Source organism: Pongo abelii, chromosome 7 (genome assembly GCF_028885655.2).
Source record: "Pongo abelii isolate AG06213 chromosome 7, NHGRI_mPonAbe1-v2.0_pri, whole genome shotgun sequence".
Taxonomy (NCBI): Eukaryota; Metazoa; Chordata; class Mammalia; order Primates; family Hominidae; genus Pongo; species Pongo abelii.
This window is the reverse complement of record NC_071992.2, coordinates 156730947-156756331: the sequence shown is the minus strand read 5'-3', so window position 1 is coordinate 156756331 and position 25385 is coordinate 156730947. Positions and strand designations below refer to the sequence as shown.

Sequence of the window (25385 nt, the reverse complement as noted above, 5' to 3'; positions counted from 1 at the left end):
CTCTCTTGCCGATGGCCTTGTTCTCTGTCTCTGCTTTCTGGATTGACAAGTCCTGATCCTCTCTGTGGCTCATATGTCACAGTTCTGGCCTGCTCAAGCTTGATTAATTAATTTTCTCACTCACCCAGCCAGTATTTGTCTTCTTAGAGTGTTCTTCCTGTTTTATCTTTCCTCAAATGCAGCACCTTCTGGATGTAGAGGAACAGTGACCAGCCTTTGCCTGCAGTTGGTTTCTGGTTCCCGCGAGAGTGTGTGACAGGAGTTGTCATGCATCTGTTGTGTGCTGGGCCTGGTGTAACATGTGCCTTCATGTGTGTGAACTCCTCTGATGGTCATGGTTACAGGGCACACTGCAGGCTTAGATTACAAGGAGGAGGCAGTAGAGGCATGGTGGGCATCCGCGGCTGCGTGTGGGAGCGGGGATTACAGTCCTAGGTGCCTGGCTCTGGAGCACATGCTTGACCCCGCATCCTGGGTCACCTGCAGCCGGCTAAGGACACTTACTCAGTGGATGTTGGATCTCAGTGTCCGACACTGACAAGGGGTTGCACCCACTAAAGGCTGTACCAGCCAGCATCAGACACCAGTCAAGGGTGTTGCTGTTTTCTAAGTTTTGGAAGCTTACAGCTTTTGGAGTCATCCTTAAATTGTCTTACTTACCCCATATCCTGTTAATCACCTGGAAGACTCATTCTAATGCTTGAGTTTATCACATGTGGAATTCGTCTTCTTCCTTCCGTCGTCACGGCCCTGGTTAGACCTTCAACCCTGATGACTTGCGTTAGTTTGTTTCTGTACCAAGGAGGTTATCTATCAACTTAGATACAGTTGTCATTTGTTTGAAAGACAAGGATTGGATGAGATAGAAAATGTCAGATGTAATTTATTCAGCTACCCCTTCATTTTGTTGCTTGCTCATTATTTTGCTACTCAGCCCAAAGAAAATGTGTTAAAAGTTTGCCATCCATCAGTGTCAGAGTAGATAGGGACTTGGTCTGGATGAGGTTGTGCGTTACTGGGGCCTTGATCTTAGTGAGATGGACCTCACCTCATTTCACTGTGTTTCTTGGGGCTGGGGAAGGGCAGGAAATGAAAGAAGTGGTGCATTTTCTACATATTTCCAGTGGCCCTCAGTTTTGGTGTTGCCTTTCTTTGCCTCCCTGTTCACATCAACTGTCTCTCATTTGCCGCAGAGCAGAGCGTGGTGCAGACAGAGGCAAGCCAGGGCTGGGAATGTCGGCTGGCTTGCAGCCACAGCTATACACAGTAGGAATATCTGTTGAACAAATTCTTTTGTTGTTGTAGCTGTGATCATTATGTCATAAGTAAACAAGGGGCTTTTACTGTAATTGTTAAGTCCCGTGACCTCAGGGACGTGACACAGAAGTATGCTTCATCGTGGGGGAGAAAACTGAGAAGATGGAAAAGAAATTTTGGTTTCAAAAATTATGAAGTTAGTTATACATCAAAAGTAATAATTTGAATTGTTAAAAAAAAGGTTCTTAAAAATAAGGAATTACACAGTGAGTCATTGAGATTATAAAGTTAAAAAATATTGTTGGCTAGGTGCGGTGGCTTGCACCTGTAATCCCAGCACTTTGTGGGGCCAAGGCGGGCCTATCACTTGAGGTCAGGAGTTTGAGACCAGCCTGGTCAACATGGCGAAATCCCTGGATCTACTGAAAATACAAAAACTAGCCAGACATGGTGGCAGGAGCCTGTAATCCCAGCTACTTGGGAGGCTAAAGCAGGAGAATCGCTTGAACCCAGGAGGTCGAGGTTGCGGTGAGCTGAGATCGCGCCACTGCACTCCAGCCTGGGTGACAGAGCAAGACCCTGTCTCAAAAAAAAAAAAAAAAAAAAAAATTGTGAAGACTTATGCTGGGACTTAAGAGTGAAGCTCTTGATATGTTCAAAATATAACAAAAATTTGCTCATGATTTCACATAGTTATATTTCCACGCCTGACCTCTGAACTTCAGTTTCCAAATGAAGGCTGGATTTGTCTCCTGAATGTCTCATAGGATCCTGCAGTTACCATATCCTCAGCTGAATTCATTCTCTTTTCCTTCTATGTTTCCCGTTTGAGTTAAGGGTGCCGGCATTTTCTTAGTGTTGGAAGCTTAAAACTTTGTCAGTCATCCTCAAGTTGTCGTACTTATCCTATATCCTATTAATTGCCTGGAATGCCCATTCTAATGCCTGAGTTTCTCTCATATGGGGATTTCCCCTCTCCCTAGTGTGGTCATGACTGTGGTTCAGACTCTCAACACCTATACTTGGATTAGTGCAGTAGACGCTTGACATCATGGTCCTGTTCCCTGGCTTTGCTCCTTCCACCTATGCGTCGCATTGCAGCCGGAGTTACGTCCTTAGAATGCAAGCTAAATCACATTCTGTTCCTTAAGAATCTGCAGTGCCTACCCTTTGTCTCTCTAGTAAAGTCTCAACTCTTTCTCAAGGACATTCACGATTTGATTCAAACCATGTTTCTAGGCTCATTGCATACTTTTTCCATCCATGTAACCTATACTTCAGATACACTGAACATTTTTTGCTTTTTAAGTGTATCACATGGTTTTTCATGCTGCTCCTATTGTAGCGTGCTCTGTTCTTGTACTTTCCCTGTTTCCTGTTATTAAGAAATTAATTTATTCCTCTGCACCTCCTTATTATCTTGCTTAGTTCTCAATTCAGCATCATTTTATTATACCTTCAGAATAATTTACCTATCCGACTCCCTCACTAGGTTACAGACTCCTTGGGGACAGGGACCATGTCTGTTCACCTTTTATCTTTTATCAGTTTGGGCAATGCTTTTACCTAGAAAGTAGTCAATACATGTGGAACTTATTTATTTATTTATTTATTTAGAGACAGAGTCCCGCTCTGTCACCCAGGCTGTGGTACAATGGCACGATCTCGGCTCACTGCAACCTCCACCTCCTGGGTTCAAGCGATTCTCCTGCCTCAGCTTCCCGAGTAGCTGGGATTACAGGCGCGCGCCACCACACCTGGCTAATTTTTGTATTTTTAGTAGAGACGGGGTTTCACCACGTTGGCTAGGCTAGTGTCGAACTCCTGACCTCAAGTGATCCGCCTGCCTCGGCCTCCCAAAGTGCTGGGATTATAGGCGTGAGCCACCGTGCCGAGCCATGGAACTGATTTAATTTCACATTACCTTTCTCAAATTATTTCCTAAAATGTATCAATTGAGACTCCACCAGGCAGACAAAGGAATTACGAGATTTTGCTGTTGTGCTTGAAGACGTGGGACTCCGGTTGAGCGATTTAAGATAGGCTTCTTCCTTATAGAGGGTGGATATTCAAGATTTGTTTGTCAAATGAATATGAAGTGAAATATGAAATAGTTTTAGAATAAAGGGAGATGGCTGAGCATATTACACATGAGAGATTGTGGCGGAGAAGTAGAAGGCACACTGAACTGAATGGGGGTGAGATCTTTCTAAGCTTCAATTTCCCTCATCTGTAAACAATGGCACTTTTTTGGTAAGGTTTTGGGAATCATTTAATAAGGTATATGTAAAGTGCTTGGACTAGTGCTTGGCATGTAGTAAGACCTCATTAAATGTCAGTTATCAATGCAGCTGTTGTTTGCAAAACATCTGTGTTACACTGGGAAGGGCTATAAATTCCCTTACTTTAAACTTCCACCTTTGTGGAAATGAAGGAACTTCAAAGTTTTCTTACACCATTGACATTTTATGATACTATGTTCTTCACTCATGGGGCATTTATAAACAAACCCTGATTTTTCGTTGTAAAACCTTTTTGAAAATTCAATTTTGAGCATTTAAAATATAGTTTTTATGGCTGGGCGCAGTGGCTCACACCTGTAATCCCAGCACTTTGGGAAGCTGAGGTGGGCGGATCACCTGAGGTCAGGAGTTCAAGACCAGCCTGGCCAACGTTGCAAAGTCCCGTCTTTACTAAAAGTATAAAAATTAGCTGGGCATGGTGGTGGGTGCCTGTAATCCCAGCTACTCAGGAGGCTGAGGCAGGAGAAGCTTGAATCCGGGAGGCAGAGGTTGCAATGAGCTGAGATCGCACCATTGCACTCCAGCCTGGGCGACAAGAGTGAGACTCCGTCTCAGCAACAACAACAACAACAACAACAACAAACAAAACAAAAACCTATATATCTATATCTATGTCTAGCTATCTACATATATATAGTTTTTATTATACAAGTAATATATACTTCTTTTAGAAATCTTGGCAAACATAAACAGGAAAAAATTATGCATAATCCTATATAAGCAAGCCCTATTAACATTTTTAGTGTATTTCTTTTGTATTGTTTTCTGTTATTTAAAAAATTGGGTTAATTGCTTTCTTTCTTTTCATTCTTTTCTTTTTCTTTTTTTTTGTGAGACAAAGTCTCGCTTTTTAGCCCAGACTCGGGTGCAGTGGTATGATCTCGGCTCACTGCAACCTCTGCCTCCCGGGTTCAAGTGATTCTCTTGCCTCAGTCTCTGGGATTGAGTAGCTGGGACTACTGGCATGTGCCACCGTGTCCGGCTAATTTTCCTATTTTTAGTAGAGATGGGGGTTTCACGATGTTGGCCAGGCTGGTCTTGAACTCCTGACCTTGTGATCCTCCCCCCCTCGGCTTTCCAAAGTTCTGGGATTACAGGTTTGAGCCACCGTGCCCAGGTGGGTTAATTCCTTAAATCGAATTTATTTTGTAAATATAATTCTGTATCCTGATTTTCCATGTGACATAACATTTTCCGTATTGTTGCAGTCTTTATAAATGTCATTTTTAGTGATTGCATAAATTTGCATTATGCTGCTGTACCATAGTTTATCTAACCATTACTTCATAGTTAGATGTGCAGATTCTAATAATTTATTATCTTTATTTTTTTAAAACTTTAACATTTTTTATTTTAGTATTTTTAATTGGTACAATAATTGTATATGTTTATGTGGTACTGTGTAATGTTTTGATACACGTATATCATGTGTAATGATCAATTCAGGGTACTTTGCAAATCCATCTTCAAACATTTATCATTTCTTTATGTTGGGAACATTCAGAATCCTCTCTTCTAGCCAATTGAAAATACACAAAAAATTGTTGTTACTTTTAGTCACCCTACAGTGCTATAGGACGCTCGAATTTATTCTTCCTGTCTAGCTGTAATTTTGCATCTGTTGACCAACCTCTCCCTATCCTTCCTTCCCCCAACCCTTCCTAGCCTCTACTGTCTCCTTATGAGATCAACTTGTTTAGCTTCCATATATGAGAGAGAACATGTGGTATTTGCCTTTCTGTGCCTGGCTTATTTTACTTAACATAATGCCCTTTAGGACAGTAGGTTCAACCATGTCGTAGTGAATCACAGAATTTCATTCTTTTTTTATGGCTGAATCACATTTCACTGTGTATATATAGCACATTTTCCTTATCTAGTCTTCTATTGATGGACACTTGGGTTGATTCCATATCTTGGCTATTGTGACTTAGTGCTCGGTAGACATGGGAGTGCAGGTATCTCTTTGACATCCTGATTTCTTTTCCTTTGGAAATCCCAGCAGTGGGATTGCTGGATCATGTGATAGTTCTATTTTTAGTTCTTTGAGGAACCTTCAAACTGTTTTCCATCATAACAGTGCTAATTTACATTCCTATCAACAGCACAGAAGGGTTCCCCTTTCTCTGCACCCTCCTGTATTTGTTATCCTTTGTCTTTTTGATCACAGCCATTCTTGCTGGGGTGAGATGATCTCTCACTGCGGTTTTGGTTTGCGTTTCCCCGATGATTAGTGATGAGCATTGTTTCATATACCTGTTGGCCATTTTGTATGTCTTCTTTTGAGAAATGTCTATTCACGTCTTTTGCCTACTTTTTAATGGGATGATGATGATGATGATGATGATGATGATGATGATTTTTTGCTGTTGAGTTGAGTTCCTTTATATTCTGGACATTGGTCCCTTGTTGGATGAATAGTTTGCAGATATTTTCTCTCATTCTGCAGATTGTGTGTTCACTGTGTTGTTTCCTTTGCTGTGCAGAGGTTTTTTAGTTTGATATAATCTCATTTATCTATTTCTGTTTTTATTGGCCTGTGCTTTCAAGTCCTTATCCATAAAATCTTTGCCTAGACCAATGACCTGAAGTGTTTTCCCTATGTTTTTCTTCTATTAGATTTGTAGTTTCGGTTTTTACATTTAAGTCTTCAATCCCTTTTGAGTCAATTTTTGTATATAGTGGCACATAGAGGTCTAGTTTCATTCTTCTGCATACTTATATCCAGTTTTCCCAGCGCCATTTATTGAAGAGATTGTCTTTTTCCCAGTGAATGCTCTTGACAACTCTGATAAAAATTATTTGGCTGTAAAAGCATGGGTTTATATCTGGGTTCTTTTTTTTTTTTTTAATTGGTCTACAAGTCTGTTTTTATGTCAATACCATGCTGTTTTGGTTACTATACCTTTGTAGTATATTTTGAAGTCAGGTAATGTGATGCCTCCTGCTTTGTTATTTTTTGCTCAGGATCGCCTTAGCTATTTGAGGATTTTTAAGGTTCCATATGAATTTTAGGATTTGTTTTTCTCTTTCTGTCAAAAACATCATTGGTATTTTGATAGGGATTATTTCTAGGATATCTGTGTTTGCATTTTTTCATTTTGGGGCAGTCTGGTTGGGCAGTGTGACAAAATGAAAAAAGCAGAAAGTTTGAACTTAAAGCTTTGAGTTTGAATATAATCTAGCAATTTATTACATGAATAGCCCCAAGAAAGTAATTTAAATTTGTAGATTGCTCTGGGTAGTACAGGTCTTTCTTCTTAATATAATTTCTTCTTCTGGGCATTATGTTAAGATCTCTAGAGATGTTAAAAATTTTTCTAGGCAGTGCTTGAAATAGATGTTTTTATAGTGAGCTGATGGTTTAACACAATTACCTTTCATTTTGGTAGAACATGTTTATAAACCTGAAAGGAACAAGGAAAAATATTCAGTCTTTTGGTGCACTTGAATGATTGTTCATCAGGACCTCCAACTGGTCACTCTGAAAATTAAGTGTCTAGCAAATACAAAGAATTATTGATGGGAGGCAGTTAATGTGGCTCACTGCAAATTTATCTAAGTTAATCCACACTCTGTTAAGGAAATGCCTTGTTTTCTTGTTACATGACAGATCTTCTTCCATATCTCCTGGTTTGTCATATCATTAATATTTAAAGTGGTGGCATGTGACTTTTTCAGCCTTTCTAGGTAGACCATTATGCTACCTGGATGTAAATGCAGAGTGAAGAAAAGCTGAGTTGATTTCTCTTGCTCTGTAAGATGCTTAACTTGCTGGACATGTTGGAATGGCGATTTCAGGATATCAGTCACATTTTGGGACAATCTCGGTGGCAAAGTCACAAACTGAGGAAAGCAAAAAGCGTGAACATATAGCATTGAGGTGTTTTGTTTTGTTTTGTTTTGTTTTTGAGACTGAGTTTCGCTCTTGTTGCCCAGGCTGGAGTGCAATGGCACAATCTTGGCTGCCTGCAACTTTTGCCTCCCAGGTTCAAGTGATTCTCCTGCCTCAGCCTCCTGAGTTAGCTGGAATTACAGGTGCCCACCACCACACCCGGGTAATTTTTGTATTTTTTAGTAGAGACAGGGTTTTACCACGTTGGCCAGGCTGGTCTCAAGCTCCTGACCTCAGGTGATCTGCCCGCCTTGGCCTCCCAAAGTGCTGGGATGACAGGTGTGAGCCACCGCGCCTGGCCAGCAGTGAGCTTGAATATAATTTAGCTGCTTATTACCTTAATAACCCCAGGAAAGTAACATGACCTTTCCAAGCCTTAGATTCCCAAATGGGCACAAAAATGCTGAGGAAGTTGCTTAATATGGTAGAAAGAGCAATGGATTCAAGAAGCCTGGGGTTAAAATCTCAGCCTCACTTACTAGCAGTGTGGCCTTTGAAAAGATTTATAATATCTCTGATTCTCACTTTTCTCTTCCCTACAGTGGGGCTAATGATAATATTTGACTCACTAGATAAATGTAAATATTAAGTAAAGCAATGCAGGTGAGCTTCTAATGCAGCACTTGACTTCCAGACCGCTGTCTGTGTGCGCTTGAAACACCATGTGCTCCCTAGGAGACGAGCCATCGCTTTGTCTGCTCCTGTCCCATTTTTAATTTGTTGCTGCTGGGTTCCTGCATGGATGAAAGTTTTTTCGAAGGTCACAAATGACCACTTAACTCCCACGTATGGTGATCCCAACAGATGTTTCTCTCATATCCACCCCCATTTCTTTTCTTTCCAGAAGATCTCACCTTTTGGCCTCTTGAGTCTCATCTCGAACCTCTAGCATTCTTTCCAGATGTGTTTCTGACTGCCTCTCACCTCTGTGTTCCCCAGGATGTCATCCTTGGGCCCTCTGTTTTTCTTTGTCACCTTCACATTCTACCTGGGAGTGTTATCTCTGCTGATGTTCATGGTGCTCAGGGGTCCGCTTGTGCCCAGTATACTTTCCTAGTTACCCTAGTTTGGGTCTCTCCACCCTCTGGTGCTTTAGACTCAACCTGCCGGAGCTGCTGTCTTCCGATGAACTCGCCCTGCCCTTCCTCTTAACTTGGGCTTCTGTCTCAGCCAGTGGCTCTCCTCTACCTGGTCCCCAAAGCCATCACCCTCAGTGCCAGTCTTGTCTCTACCTCCTTCAGTTTCTGTGTCCAATTGAGCATCAGATCCTTTCACCCTAATTCATAAATTATAACTATGCTAATTAGACTGTGGCCTCTTTGGTCATAGCTAAGCATCTCTAAAGCTCTAGGACCTTTTTTCAAAATTAAAAAAAAATTTATTTCCATAGGTTGTTGGGGAACAGGTGGTATTTGGTTACCTGAGTAAGTTCTTTAGTGGTGATTTCTGAGACCTAAGCAGTATACACTGAATCCAGTTTGTAGCCTTTTATCCTTCACCTGCTCCCATCCTTTCCCGCCGAGTCCCCAAAGTCCATTGTATCATTGTTGTGCCTTTGCATCCTCATAGCTTAGCTCCCACTTAGGAGTGAGAACATACGATGTTTGATTTTACATTCCTGAGTTACCTCACTTGGAATGATAGTCTCCAGTCTCATCCAGGTTGCTGCAAATGCCATTAATTCATTCCTTTTTATGTAAAGCTCCAGGACCTTACACCACATCTGACACATACCATGCCTCAACGATTGATCATGTACATATTTTGTTAGATTTCTACCTAAGTATTTTCCTTTTTTGAGCTTGTGATACTGTTTTATTTTAAATTATTGTTATTAATTAATTAATTAATTAATTTTTTTTTTGAGACGGACTTTCACTCTTTCGCCCAGGCTAGAGTGAAGTGGCATGATCTCAGCTTACTGCAACCCCTGCTCCCTGGCTTCAAGTGATTCTTCTGTCTGAGCCTCTTGAGTAGCAGGGATTATAGGCACCCGCCACAATGCCCAGCTAATTTTTGTATTTTTAGTAGAGATGGGGTTTTACCTTATTGGCCAGCTGGTATCAAACTCCTGACCTCAGGTGATCCACCTGCCTTGGCCTCCCAAAGTGCTGGGATTACAGGTGTGAGCCACCTCGCCTGACCAATTTTAAATTATTTTTACATTGATTTTGAAAACTGTGGTAAGATATACACAACACAAAATGTACCATTTTAACTGTTTTAAGCATACAATTCAGTGGTATTGAGTACATACATTCACAGTGTGATGCAACCATCACCACCCTCCATTTCTAGAACTTTTTCTTCACTCTAAACAGAAGCTCTGTACTCATTACCCAATAATTCTCATTCTCACTCCTCTGATCCTCCTGGCAACCATCATTCTACTTTTCCTCTCCATGAATTTGCCTATTTTAGGTACCTCATATAAGTGGAGTTATACAATATTTGTTCTTTTGTGTCGGACTTATTTCACTTAGCATGTTTTAAGGTTTATCTGTATTGTAGCATTTATCAAAATTTCATTTGTTTTTAGAGCTGAATAATATTCCGCTGTATGGATAAACTACATTTTGTTTATCTGTTCATCAGTCAATGGACATTTGGCTCGTTTCTACCTTTTGGCCATTGTAAATGCTGCTGCTGTGCACGTTGGTCTACAAGTATCTGTTTAAGTCTCTATTTTCAATGTTTTTTGGTATATGTGTAGTGGGAGTGGAATCGCTGGATCATATGGTAATTCTATGCTTAACTTTTTGAGGAACTGCCAAACTGTTTGGCACAGCAGATGTACGATTTTACATTCCTTCCAGCAGTGCACGAGGGTCAGATGATTCTTGCCTTGTCGTGTCTTGTCTTGTCTTTTTTTTTAGACGTCCTGTCACTCAGGCTGGAGTGCAGTGGCGTGATCTCAGCTCACTGCAACCTCCGCTTCCCAGGTTCAAGCAATTCTCCTGTCTCAGTCTCCCAAGTAGCTGGGACAACAGGCTCACACCACCATGCCCTGCTAATTTTTGTATTTTTAGTAGAGATGGGGTTTCACCATATTGGTTAGGCTGGTCTTGGAACTCCTGACCTCAGGTGATGTGCCCGCCTTGGCCTCCCAGAGTGCTGGGATTACAGGCATGAGCCACTGCGCCTGGCCTGGATGATTGTTTTTTGCATCACTGTGTCATGTTTCTTTTTTGTGACCAAAAGAGAAAATAAGTAATATACATTTTATTTTATTTTTTTGAGACAGGGTCTTGCTCTGTCACCAAGGCTGGAGTTCAGTGGCACAATCAGGACTCATTGCAGCCTTGACCTCCTGGGCTCAAGCGATCCTCCCACCTCAGCCCTCAGAGTAGCTAGGACTACAGGCACATGCCATTACTCCTAGTTAATTTATTTTTTTTTGAATTTTATTAGAGACAAAGTCTCGTGTTGCCCAGACTGGTTTTGAACTCCTGAGCTCAAGTGATCCTTCTGCCTTGGCTTCCCAAAGTGCAGGGATTACAGGCGTGAGCCATCACACCTGGCCATAGTGCATATCTTAAAGTCATCATTGATGATGTTTGTCTGAGTGAATGGGGAAAATAAGTTGTTGAGACATTAGTATGTCAGGAGTCACTGGTCATGGTTGTAGAGCATTGTGGGTGGTGGCAGGCAAAGCGGGTCCTTTCATCATGGTGGGGGGATGTAAAGCATTTCTAGATCACTGCTACTATGAGGTACATAGGCCACCTGTGCACTATGTGGCCTGCCTCTGCATCAGCAAATCCAAATATGACAGAGCAGAGCACAAGGCAGAGTCACCAGGGAAGGTTCCCCAAAAAGTAATGACTGCGCAGGTCTTTAGGTGCCTTCCCTGCAGTAACCCCCCACTTCTTCTTCTTTTTTTTTTTTTTTAGTAGAGACGGGGTTTTACCGTGTTAGCCAGGATGGTCTTGATCTCCTGATCTCGTGATCTGCCCGCCTCGGCCTCCCAAAGTGCTGGGATTACAGGCATGAGCCACCGCACCCGGCCAGTAACCCACCACTTCTTAGAAACTACCCGGATTTCCATTTGTATATCAGATTTCCATTTGTATATTTCCATTTGTATATCCATTTGTATATCAACTTCTTTAATAAAGATATACAAATTGCAGTTTTTAAAAGGCTTCAGTGTACTCTTATTGTATAGTGCTTTGGGGGTGCCAGCTGAGAACTCATGGTATTTTTGGGGGGTCTGTCTTCCTCAGTGGATCCTGAACGCTGCTGTTTATCTCTTTAGTTCTGTGAGACTGCTGAAGACTCCACGCTGCTTTTACTGTCTAAGTTTATTCTTTTAGTTATTTGTCAGGTTTTGGTGTCAGGGTTGTGCTGGCTTCATAACACAAGTTGGGAAGTATTCGCTCCTTTGTTTTCTGAAAGAGTTTGTATGAGATTGATATTATTTCTTCTTTAAATGTTTGATAGAACTTATGAGTGAAGCCATCTGGGATGGAAATTTTTGTGGGAGTTTGGATTACAGATTCAACTTCTTTAATAAATACAGGACTATCAAGATTGTCAGTTTTTTCTTGTGTCATTTTACCCCCAAGGAGTTTGTCTATTTCACGACATTTGTCAAATGTATTGGCATATGGTTGTTTATACTATTCCCTTATTATCCTCTTAATGAGCGTAGGATCTGCCTCCTTTTTATTCCTGATATAGATGATCTGTGTTTCTCTCCTAGGGGTTTATCATTTGTTTTCAAAGAACCACTGACTTTGTTGATTTTCTTTATTGTTTCCTGTTTCCTATTTCATTAATTATTTTCTTTCAACTTTATATTTAATTTTATGTCTTTTTTCTAGCTTCTACAGTGCAGACTTAGATATTGGTTTGGGACCTTTTTTTTTCCTAATATGAACATTTAAAGCTATAAATTTCCCTCTAAGCACTGCTTCAGGTACATCTCACAAATATTGACCTGTTGTATTTTTATTACCATTCAGTTGGAAATATTTTTAGCATTTCACTTTTGTTTTTATTTTTGACGTGTGTGTGTATTGCTTACTTTTCAGGTATTTGTAGATGTTGTGGAAATGGTATTGTTATTGATTTCTGTTTTAATACTGTAATGGTCAGAACATATTCTGTGTGATTTCAGTCTTTTAAAATGTATTGAGATGTGTTTTATGGTGTGGCATTTGGTCTGTCTTGGTGGATTTTCCATGAGTACTTGAAAGGAACTTATATTCTGCAGTTGAGGGGTATAGTGTTGTATAAATGTCAGTTGAAGAAGTTATTTAATAGTTTGTTTAAATCTTCCATATCATTATTGTCTATTCTTTTACTTAAAAAGTTTTAAAATTTCATTTATTTATTTTTGAGACAGGATCTCTCTCTGTTGCTCAGGCTGGAGTGCAGTGGCACGATTGTGGCTTACTGCAGTCTTTGCTTCCTGGGCTCAGGTGATTTTCCAGCCTCAGCCTCCTGAGTAGTTGGGCCCATGGGCACGTACTACCACGCCCACCTAATGTTCTTATTTTTTGTAGAAACAGGGCTCACCATATTGCCCAGGCTGGTCTCGAACTCCTGGGCTCAAGCAGTCCTCCTGCCTTGGCCTCCCAAAGTGCTGGGATTACAGATGTGAGCCACCATGCTTGGCCTCTTTTATTTATTTTAACAAAGGGGTGTTAAAGTCTCCAACTTTAAAAAATTCATGAATCTTTCTGTTCTTTAGTTCTATCAGGTTTTACTTCATGTATTGTAAAGCTCTGCTATTCAGTACATACAAATTTAGTATTGTATCTCTTTGATGAATTGCCTTTTTCATTATGAAATGTGTCCATTCATCCCTTTGCTTACACTGAAATCCCCTTTGTCTGATATTAATGTTGCCACACCAGGTTTATTATGCTTATTACTTGTGTTCGTGTGGTATATCTTTTCCCCCCATCCTTTTATTTTCAGTCTGTGTCTTCATATTTAAAGGTTGTTTCCTGAAAACCAAACATTGTATGTTCTCACTCGTAAGTGGGATCTAAGCTATAAGGATGCAAGGCATAAGAATGATACAACGGACTTTGGGGACTCCAGAGAAAGGGTGGGAGGGGGGTGAGGGTTAAAATAGTACAAATTGGGTACAGTGTATATCACTAGGGTGATGGGTGCACCAACATCTCAGAAATCACCACTAAAGAACTGATTTATGTAACCAAACACCACCTGTTCCCCGAAAACCTATGCAAATAAAAAATATATATATTTTTAAAAAGTTTGTTTCCTGAGAGTATAAAGTATATATAGTTGGATCTTGGGTTTTTTATTGAGTTTTTTGTGGATGGGTTCAAGTCTACCATCTTGGTATTTGTTTTCTGTTTGTCGTATCTGTTTTTTTCCTCTTCTTTTTTCTCCTTTTATGCCTTTATTTGGGACAATAAAATATATTTTGTCCTGTGGAAAAACACACTCAAAGTGTTTTTTCTGTTCTCTCAGCATGACAACCAGCACAGAAAATTTCTGTGACTTCTGGTTACCAAAATGTGTGTAAGTATTTCTTCCCCTTAATAACCAGTCAGTCAGTTTTCCAACAGATACCAGCTGGGTGTCCTCTAATTCACTTCTGATACCGTCTATCTGAAGGTAGTGTCGGATCCCACAGATTTAGAGTCCAGTCCCATGAGACGGTTCCCCGCCACCCTTTCAGATACCCCTAGAGAGCCCCAGTTTATGACCTTTGTTTCTGATTGGCTGTCTGTGAATCAGAGATTCCACCGCCGCCTCCTTGGGTTCGAGTAATTTGCTAGAGCAACTCTCAAAACTGAAGGAAACACTTACGTTTACTGGTTTATTGTAAAGGATATTACAAAGGATACAGATGAAGAGATGCCCAGGGCAAGGTGTGGGGGAAGGGGCTCAGAGCTGTCATGCCTCTCCAGGTGCGCCACCCTCCAGGAGGCCCTAGCTGTTATTTGCAAGCTCTCCAAACCCTGTCTTTTTGGGTTTTTATGGAGGCTTCGTGACATAGCCGTGACTCACTAGACCACTGGCTGCTGATCAACTCAACTTTCAGTCTCTCTCCCGTCCCCCGTGGTGGGGCTCTAATCATGCCTTTGTCTTTCTGGTGACCAGCCTCATCCTGAAGTTGCCTGGGGACTGCCAGCCTTCGGTCAACTCAGTGCACAAAAATACATCACTCTGGAGATTCTAAGAATTTAAGGAGTTGTATGACAGGCAATGTAGTCAAAGGCCAAGCAGATATTTTACGATATCATGCTTGTATTCTACTTTGTCTTTTCTGTTGGCTTTTTTGTTTTTTGAGACAGGATCTCACTCTGTTTCCCAGGCTGGAGTACAGTGGCCCGTAATCATAGCTCACTACAGCCTTGAACTCCTGGGCTCAAGCAACCCTTCCACCTCAGCCTCCTGAATAGTTGGGAATACAGGTGCACACCACCATGCCTGGTTAATTTTTACATTTTTTTTTTTTTTTTGTAGAGATGGGGGTCTTGCTACGTTGCCCAGGTTGGCCTTGAACTCCTGGCCTGAAGCAGTCCTCCTGCCTCAGCCTCCAGAAGTGCTGGGAACACAGGTGTGAGCCACCGCATCCAGCCTCTGTTGGCTTTTTAAGCCATATCTCTATTTAAAAAGTGCTTGCTCTGGAGATTATAATATGCGTTTTTAACATAACCCCCTTCAAATATTGTACTACTTCCTCTTTTGCACTTGTATTAAAAAGCGTAAAGTAAATATTTACCCTCCTCAAAAGGCTTGCCACCAGCGGGGTGGGGCATTGCCAATCTGATCTGCAGTTGAGTTGGGTATAGCCTTGGTCCTAGCTCTCCTTGGGGTCATTTCATCTTTAGCTTCAGGTGTTTGAAGGTGTGGTCAAGATTTGAACTTCTGTTGGCTTGGGGTCTGAGCACAGAAAAGACTGGAGTTTGGTTTGCAGCCAGTCACCAGCTTCCCATCTTTGTGCTTTGAGCCTGGATGCTGGATTTGTGGGTTTGGGAGAGTTTTCTTTGATCTCCAGCCCTATCTCTGGCTTTCTGCATTTTGGGAGCTCTCTCTTGGTCCTGCCCCCAGCCTTCCACAGGGTACTGCCTTGCACTCAATGAAGGGTCCTGATGCCTTGGAGGGGTTTCTTCAAACTTTGCTGCTTGGCTCTAACCTTTGGCAGCCATGGTCTTAGAGGAGGGATCTCGGTTGTTCTCTTGTCTACCAAGGCTCCGCAAGCCTCTGCTTTGCACTTGGAGAAAGCGTAGTGCCCCTCAGGGCATCTGCCAGCTCTCTGCCCTGCCTGGACTTCTGTGGCAGCTGTCAGGCATCTAGGGGAGGTCCTGAGTGCCTGGGACTGTCCTCCTAGCTGTCCTTCCTGCCCTCAGCCTCAGTGTACTGCACTTTGCCCTCTGCAAAAGCCTGCAGGAGGTGTTGGTGAATGGTAGATCTGCCTGTGGGCTTCTACACTGTTGCGCCCACCTCCAGGCAGGTGGTGAAAGTGTCTTCCAAGTTCAGCCCTTTTCTCCTTCCCCGGTTCTCTTCCCAATTCTCCCTTCTCTTGCTGCTCTGCCAGGGACAAAGCAGCTGTTGGGCCCTGTCTCCTAGGAAGAGCTTGCTGCTTCCTGGAATTTAGTTCATGCCTGTTCCTTTGCATCCTCAGCTCTCTGATGGGTTTTTCAAGAAGCCCCTCTTACAGCTTATGCATCTCATTTTCATCATTAGTGTGCAAAGGCCATCTGGTGCCACTTTTTAGAGTTGAACATCAACTCTGCTTTTGAGGCAGTCTTGGATGGACCTGGCAGCCTCCTGTCCTGCGGAGCTGAATGGGAACAAGCGAGGGGGGAGCTCATGCTGAGCTCCGGGTTCACTCTCAATACTCCTGGCTCCTCCTGGCACCTGGCTCCTCAGGGTCTGCCTCACTGGGTGGCTCCAGCTCCAGCCATGGCTCTCCTGGCCCCATGAGAGTGCCTGGAGTGCTCTGCTGGCTTCTCTGCCCAGGCAGTGGTTCTCTCCCTGTTGAGAATCTGCATCACTCCCAGGGTGAAGTGGTGCCGCAGGCAGCTGTGCTCCTCTCAGCGAGCTTCCCTTCTGTCTGGAATCTTGCAAGTCCTCCACGTCTTGGCCACTCTCCAGTGCCCCCTCCTCTTTTTGACACTTTATCTAGCTCTTTACGTTACTGGTGGGAGTGCTGTTCTGCTAGAAGCTGCTCTAGAAGTGGAAGTTTCCACAGGTGTACTCGTAATGGGCACTTAATGGAATAGTAACCTTTTCATGACAGTGGGATGCTATTGGATGTACAAGGTTAGTGTAGAAAGATCGTGAGATGTAGGGTTCGTAGAGGGCCTGACTTTGAGGTCCAGCTTCACAGATGACTGGTTTTCTGACTTCGGGCTAATCACTTCCTCTCCCTGGGCCTCAAGTATGCCAGTAATAAAATGGGGATAACAATAACACCGTATTTGTTAATGGAGAATAATACTCTTCACAAACCCTCAAGCCTCTTTTGTAAGAAGGGAGTTTGGCTAGGTAAATGTGGAGAGGCAGAGTGACTTATCTGATTGCTGCATTTGGTCCTGATAACCGGGTGCTGGATTCGGCTTGGCTGGGCCCTGCTTGGTCTTGGGAGCTCGTTGGTCACAGAGCCTGAGTTCCCGTCTGCAGCTCTGTGCTGGACGTTTGGCATGGCCTCCCCTGAGTGGGGCTAGGCGGTGCCCAATTCAGCACAGCCTGTGTCTGGGAAGGAAGCTGTGTCTGCCCAATTCTTGGTGTTAGTGAGGAATTTCAGTTTCTAAAAAACCTTAGGTCGTGTCCTTCAACATAGCCTGTGTTGGTAATAAAGATGCATCAGCTCCATCTTTTTCTTTTGTTTTGTTTTCCACTTAAATAGACACCAGGGGACAAAGCCCTGCTTAGTGGGAGCCTCCAAAGAGACCTCAGCATTGTTATGTTGAAAGATCAATATCATTATTCCTAAGAAAACCATTCAAATACTAACTGTGGTATTATTTCTATAAGTGAAAGTACCAGAATCGATTGTGAAAATGTAACTTCAGATATTTGATGAAACCACACCTGTACTTTTTCCTCCGTATTTTCTTTTTCCTTCTTCCTTAGGTTTTTCCTCCTAGATTTAGAAAAAAAAGATGTACTTCTTTCCCTCTTTCTATTCTCTACCTGTTTAGAGTACCATAACTGACTGAATGCAAGCCTGGTTGTCTCCGATTATTACTTAGCAGAGACAAGAATAACTGTGAAATCATGATGCACTGGTTTTCAAGCTAGTGTCCATTTAAATGGCCTGTAAATCATTTCTGATCCAAGGTTTTGGTGATCATATTTTCTACTTCTGTAAGAACAATATAGTTAAGTAATAACGAGGCTTTCATTAAAAATGTTCTGTTTGGGCCAGGCGTAGTGGCTCACTCCTGTAATCCCAGCACTTTCGGAGGCTGAGGTGGGTGGATCACTTGAGTTCCAGAATTCAAGACCAGCCTGAGCAACATGGCAAAAACCCATCCTTACAGAAAATATGAAAAATTAGCTGGGTGTGGTGGTGCGCGCCTGTAGTCCCAGCTATCTGGTAGGCTGAGGTGGGAGGATCGCTTGAGCCCGGGCGGTGGAGGTTGCAGATCGCGCCACTGTACTCCAGCCTAGGCCACAGAGAGAGACTCTGTCTCAAAAAAAACCAAACAGTTGGCCGGGCATGGTGGCTCAAGCCTATAATCCCAGCACTCTGGGAGGCTGAGGCAGGCGGATCAGGAGGTGAGGAGATCGAGATCATCCTGGCTAACACGGTGAAACCCCGTCTCTAGTAAAAATGCAAAAAAAATTAGCCAGGCGTGGTGGCGGGTCCCTGTAGTCCCAGCTACTCGGGAGGCTGAGGCAGGAGAATGTCGTGAACCTGGGAGACGGAGCTTGCAGTGAGCGGAGATCGCGCCACTGCACTCCAGCCTGGGCGACAGAACGAGACTCCATCTCAAAAAAAAAAAAAAAAAAAGTTCAAAATAACTTTCAAGGGCATTAGCTGCTCTAATTTGACTAAAATCATTGTTGGATAATCTGATCAAAAATGGAATAAGATGGATTGATTTTTAGTGACATAAGTTGAGGAATCATCACCTCCCGCTAACCAAATCATATGCTGTGAACATGTTAAATTTTTCACAAGCTTTTCTCCAGCTTGGCATGTGGAACAGATATCAGCAGCCACCACGGCTGTGTGTTCTTTTATTCCTCTTATGGTAACACTGGGTATATGTGGTCAGGCTTAATATGTTGTAACAGGAAGACTCAGTCAACTCTTGATCTGAATCCTAACTCTGTTCCTCTGTATGACCATGAGAAAATAATTTCAGTTATCCAAGCCCATTAAACTTTATTGCTGTGTCCATGAACAGATGAATGCATAAAGAAAATGTGGTATGTATACACAATGGAATACTATACAGCTGTAAAAAGGGAAGAAATTCTGTTATTTGTGACAACATGGATGGAACTGGAGAGCATTAGGCTAAGTGAAATAAGCCAAACACAGAAAGACAAATACCGTATGTTCTCACTTATATGTGGGATTCAAAACAATTGAACTCATAGAAGCAGAGAGTAGAAGGGAAGTTAGCAGAGGCTGGGAGGTAGGTGGAATGGGGAGATGATGGTCAAAAGGTAGAAAGCCTCAGTTAGACAGGAGGAGTAAGTTGACTTTTTTTGAGATCTATTGCACAGCATGGTGAATATGGCTAAGAATTGAGTGCTGTACATTTCAGTTACTAAAACAACAAATTTCAAATGCTCTTATCACAAAAAATGTTAAATATTTCAGGTGATGGATATGTTGGCTTGATTTAATCATTTCACATTGTATTAAAAATCATAACACTTTTTATCCTATAAATACATGCAATGATAATTTGTCAAAATATAATAAGAATTATTGCTATGAAACATTTTCAAACAGAAAGAAGGTAAAAAGAATTGTAAAATGAATCTTCATATATCCATCACCCAGATTCAGTGGTTATCAAGACTTTTACACATTTACTTCATCTCTTGCTTTTTAAATTTGCTGAATTATTTTAAAGACATATCATTTGATATCAGAGACATATCATTTCAGACCTTCATACTTTAGTATGCATTGCTAAAAAATGAGCATTTTCTTATATAACTACAATATTATACTTAAAACATTAATAATTATTTTTTGGTGACATTTGATACCAATCTGTAATCAAACGTCCAGGGTTGCTCCTGAGTTCATCTTTATGAACTTTAGAAGGGGGATCATAATGCCTTTCCCCACTTCTTTGGCAGGTATTTTGTAAGATGGTATTATATGCCTATTTTGGATAAAAAACAATGAAGTTTGTTATTAATATATACCAGAATCCCTTGCCTTAAAGATTTTATAGTCTAAAGAACATAGTACAATATTTGGCACATCGTAAGTGCTCAATAAATGTAATTGTGGGTAGGGACATGACTTTCTTCCTTTTAAGGAGCTTATAGTCCAAATCTTTTATTTTTCATTGTCAAACTTAAAAAAAATTTAAAGCAGAAATCACTTATAATCTTACCACTGTAAAAACTTTGTAAGTTGTCCTGTCCTTTGTAAAGCCCTTCAGAGACAATGAGAATCCAGTAGCAAAGAGCACTTCTAGCCTCTGGGTTTTAGTCTCTAAACACTTCTTTCCACTAAAGGGAATGAGAGCTCCTTGGAGAAGTGATTTTATTCTAGGCCTGGGGCTGGATATGAACCAGAAAGAAAGGGATCAAAGAATAATGGGACCTTATCCAAAGGACACAGGAACCAACCAGAAGGGACTCCCACTGGCTAAAGTTGGTGCCTACATCAAAAAAGAAGAAAGCTTTCAAATAAACAATCTAACACTGCATCTTAAGGAATTAGAAAAACAAGAACAGACTCAACCAAGGTTAGTAGAAAGAAGGAAATCATAAAGATCAGAGTGGAAATAAATGAAATAGAGATTAGAAAAACCATACAAAAGATTAATGAAATGAAGAGCTGGTGTTTTGAAAAGCTTAACAAACCTTTAGCTAGATTATGAAAAAAAGAATAAATGTCAAATCAATAACATCAGAGATCAAAAAGAAGAAATTTACAACTGATAACACAGAAACATAAAAGATCACAAGAGACTATTATGAACAATTATGTGCCAACAAACTCAGTGACCTAGAAGACATGGATAACTGCATGGACACATACAACCTGCCAAGATGGAATCATGAAGAAATAGAAAATCTGAACGACCAAAAACGAATAAGAAAAGTGAATCAGTAATAAAAAGTCTCCCATCAAAGAAAAGCCCAGGACCTGAGGGCTTCACTGCTGAAACATTTAACAAAGAACTAGTACCAATTTTTCTCAAACTACTTCCAAACTCATGCTGTGAAGCCAGCATTACTTTGGTATACCAAAACCAGAGAAAGACACACCATCAACAACAGAAAACTAATCTCAAAAGACAGATATCCCTGATGAAGATTAGATGCAAAAATCTGCCACAAAATACTAGCAAACAAAATTCAACAGCACATTTAAAAGATCTTCCACCATGATCAAGTGGAATTCATCCCAGGGATGCAAACATGGTTCAACATAGATGTGACATGTCACATTAACGGAATGAAGAACCAAAACCATATTATCATTTCTATAGATGCAGAAAAAGCATTTGACAAAATTCAGCATCCCTTCATGATAAAAACTCTCAACAAATTAGGTATTAAGAATACTCACAAATAGTTTCCAAATTCTGGAAGAGTCAGGTAGAATGAAACAAATATGTTCTAAATTTTTTTCGTAGGAGTACACTCAATCATTAAAAGCTGTTAATAGCTCAAAAGAAAAGTTTCCTTGACTCTGAAAAGACAAAACAAAGGACCAGCAACGTTTTAAGCAAAAAGTCAAAAAGATTACTTCAGTCTTGTATTAGTTCAGTCTGTAGTTAATTCCCATTCTGTTTGATATTCCTGAACATTTCAGTTCTCCGTGAGTCCTGAAGTTTTTCTTCTATTCTGATGTCACAATCTCCAAAGTTATCAGAAACTTGTATTCAACAGCACCTGGTAGAGTTTTATAGCTGATTATAAAACCACCTTCTAAAGAGGACCAAAACAGACAACAATTGTCTGTGGATGACAAAAGGTTTTAGGGCAGCCATAGTCAAAGATACAATCCATAAGGAAATTTGTCACCTCTGTGGCACACAATAATTTAACATAACAATTATAATTATTACTGATAATGTACACTAAGTCATATCAGAACTATAGGAGTTTCCCATGATTTTGGAACACATGCCAGTAACATATTTGTGTAAATATAGCGTAGAGAAAACTAAACACCATTTCATATTTGACAGTGTTTCCTGTGTAATTTTTATACCAAATAAGACAAATTATGTCACTTTTGGACTTTAGGGAACCTAGTATCTTAAAGGATTAATTAGTTCAGAAAAAGACATAATTTATAATTTGATTTTGGAAAGGTCAAAGGTTTAAAACACTTATATCACAGATCATTGTAAAATAAGTCATTCATTTGACCAAAGTAATAACTCAAGGATTTTTTTAAAAAGGTGAAAACCTTCGTTCTTTGAGAAAGAAGCCTTAATTTTCCAAACAATATGTCCTAATAAAATAGCATGAAACCAATTAAATTTGTTTTTCAAAATTTTATAAACTATAAAATTTTAATCTTGAACATGAGATATAACTTTCATAAGCTTTTTATAATCTTTATAACCTTTACTAAGGAGTTGGTTAATGCTTCAAGAAAACCTTGCTAATCTGACACAGGGGCTCATATGCTGGTCTTGCATCAGTGTGCCTTTGACAATAATGATTAATTTATAGAGAAACTGAACTTATTTTATCTCTCAAAATCAGCCCTTATAATCTCACATGCCCACCAAAAAAACCCCAAAAAACAAAAAAACAAATGGCCAAAGACGTACAAAAACAGACATACAAATGGCCAAAAGACGTATGAAAAAATGCTCAACATCACTAATCATCAGGGAAATGCAAATCAAAACCACTATGAGAGATCGCCTTTCTCCAGTTGGAATGCCTATTATCAAAAAGTCAAAAGATGAAATGTTGGTGAGGAGGTGAAGAAAAGGGGTCCTTTACACACTGTTGGTGGGAATGTAAATTAGTATGGCCATTATGTTAAACAGTATGGAGGTTCCTCAAAAAACTTAAAAATAGAACCACTGTATAATCTTCCATTCCGCTACTAAGCATATATCCAAAGGAAATGAAGTCAGTGTCGAAGGGGTGACTGCATGCCTGCATTTATTGCAGCACTGTTCAAATACCCAAGATATGGAATCAACCTAAGTGCCATTCAGCAGATGAATGGATAAAGAAAATGTGATATAGATACACAGTGGGATACTATTCAGCCATAAAAAAGAATTAAATCCTGTCATTTGCAATAACACAGATGAACCTGGAGGGCATATGTTAAGTGAAAAAAGCCAGGTACAGAAAGACAAATCCCTCGTGGTCTCCCTCAGGTGTGAAATTTTTAAACGTCTGTCTCATGGAATTAGCAGAATAGAGGTTAGAAGAGGCTGGGGATGGTCGGGAGAAGGGAGATGGGGAGAGGATGAACAGTGGATACAATGCTCTAGTTAGATAGGAGAAGTAAGTTCTGGTATTCTAATGCACGGTTGGGTGACTATAGTTCACAAAAAGGTATATTTCAAAAGATCTAGAAGAGAGGAATTTGAATGCTTTTATCACAAAGAACTGATAAATGTTTGACGCAGTGGATATGCTGGTTACCCTGATTTGATTGTTATACAATAAATGTGTTAAAACATCATACTGTACACCATAAATATGTACAATTATTACGTATCCATTAGAAATAAAAAAGGATGTGATAACAATAAATGGAAACATCAATTAGATAAAAATCCATCAGTATATAATGATACTAAACAATAAACAAAACAACGCATTGGTCATTACTGGAGTTTCATTGTGCAATAGTTCTCCACTCAGTAAATAAAGGGAAAGGCTCAACCATTTATTAATGTCTATGTTGTCTGTGTTCTAGGTTAACCAAATGACTGATGAGGAAAAAATCCTTCCTTGTAAACAAATTCTAGCTTCTAAGTGCAGAGGAATTAGAGAATTAGAAAATCACCAGTTTGTAATTCCTGATGAAATAATAGATCTGGCAACAATTTATAGCTGACACTTGAATCCTTTAGGAGAAGGTGGATGGGGCCTTTGCACTGGATGGGCCATGCTGACAATTGGGCATAAGCGTTTGACTCTAGAAACCCCACTGAAATGGCGATGGGGTCGTATGGTAGTAGGGGAAAGCCAAGAAGCAACCCCCATTCCCTGTCCCTAGCAGGAGCACCACACGGCAGTAGGCGCTGCTGAAAATCATTTATGATTGATTGCATATCCACAGATCGCCTCTGCCCCTGCAGCAGGTGATGGTCCCTTTTCCACCCCAGCAGAAGATTAGCATTTGACTCCCTTCAGGGAGTCACCAGGCACAGCCGGAGAGGTGTGCCCTGCTGCGCTCAAGGGGAATAAGTGAATATTGAGGTACCCCCAACCTGGACTTCCACAAAGCTCGGAGAGTGCTCACAGCCAGGCTGTATCCCTACATAGGAAATTCCTCCACAGGATAGTGACCAGAGCTAAAGCACAAACACGGGGGTTCTCTAATGAAATGGCACAGCCAGACCACGCTGCGGTGAAGCAGCCTCCCCCGTGCTACTCATTGTGTACGTTATTTTCTGTCTAGAAATGCCATTCAGAGTTTAGCCGAATGATACGCTGTGGTGCATTTCCTTTCTTGGATAACAGTGCAAGTGGCATGAGGCACCACAAATAGATCCCTTTCCTTCTTCATTTCAGCAGCATTTACCGAGAGTGCATATGGGGTAGAATTCAACTGAATAGGATACCTCAACCATAAGTGCTCTGCCTAACATTAGGCAAATTAGATAATATACATGATATCAGCTGGAGCCCTTTGGGAGATTTTTATAGATCGAGAATGATTTGGTTATTTAAAGGCTTTTTTCATGTTTCAGATTAACATTGTTGTGTTGTATTCAAAAGTAATTCTGGTCACTTTTCTGCTCTGCTCTCTGGCGTCCTAAGAATGATGCAGGCTGGGTGTGATGGCTTATGCCTGTAATCCCAGCACTTTGGAAGGCCAAGGCCGGGGGATCACTTGAGCCCAGGAGTTTGAGACTAGCCTGGGCAATGTAGTGAGACCTCATCTCTACCCAAAATTAAAAAATCAGCCAAGCATGGTGACACATGTCTGTAGTCTCAGCTACTTAGGAGGCTGAGGTGGGAGGATTGCTTGAACCTGGGAAGCGGAGGTTGCAGTGAGCTGAGATTGTACCTCTGCACTCCAGCCTGGGAGACAGAGTGAGATCCTGTTTCAAAAAAAAAGAAGAATGCGTAGGCACAGAAAATTCCTATGGTAGCAGTTTAACAATTAATACATGTGCCTGAGCTCTATGAAGCCCTTGCCTTGATATTTATTATTTATGGTCACCAGCCTCAGTGGAGCATCTGGCTTCACTTTGCAGTTATTTACCTGCTCTTTGTCCACTCCAGTGCAGCTATATGATAATGATGATAATGGTTATTATCATTTCAGTTTATTCAGTGTACCATATCTGCCAGTCACTGTTTTTTTAATGTATTATCTCATTTATCCTTAGTAATTCCTGATATAGGCACTCTTCTTACTGCAGGCAAACAAGATGCAGAAAGGTTGAAGGACTTCTCCTAAGGTGGTAGCACAGTAGATAGGGAAAGACCAAGGCATCTCCTGGAGTCGGATCTAACTTCGCTGTTCTAGGTCTCTTCCCTGGTGATCGTGTCCCTCTGCTGCTCTTCTCTCCAAGTCCTCTGTCTTCCCCATCAGCAGTCACTTTGGTATTTCACAGAGAAGC

The 25385-nt window shown here is 41.0% G+C and overlaps 1 protein-coding gene across 4 annotated transcripts in view; it reads left to right on the top strand.

The window, feature by feature from the left end:
- TRAPPC9 (trafficking protein particle complex subunit 9) overlaps window positions 1–25385 on the top strand; it is a 744079-nt gene that overhangs the window by 120812 nt on the left and 597882 nt on the right. The window lies entirely within an intron of this gene.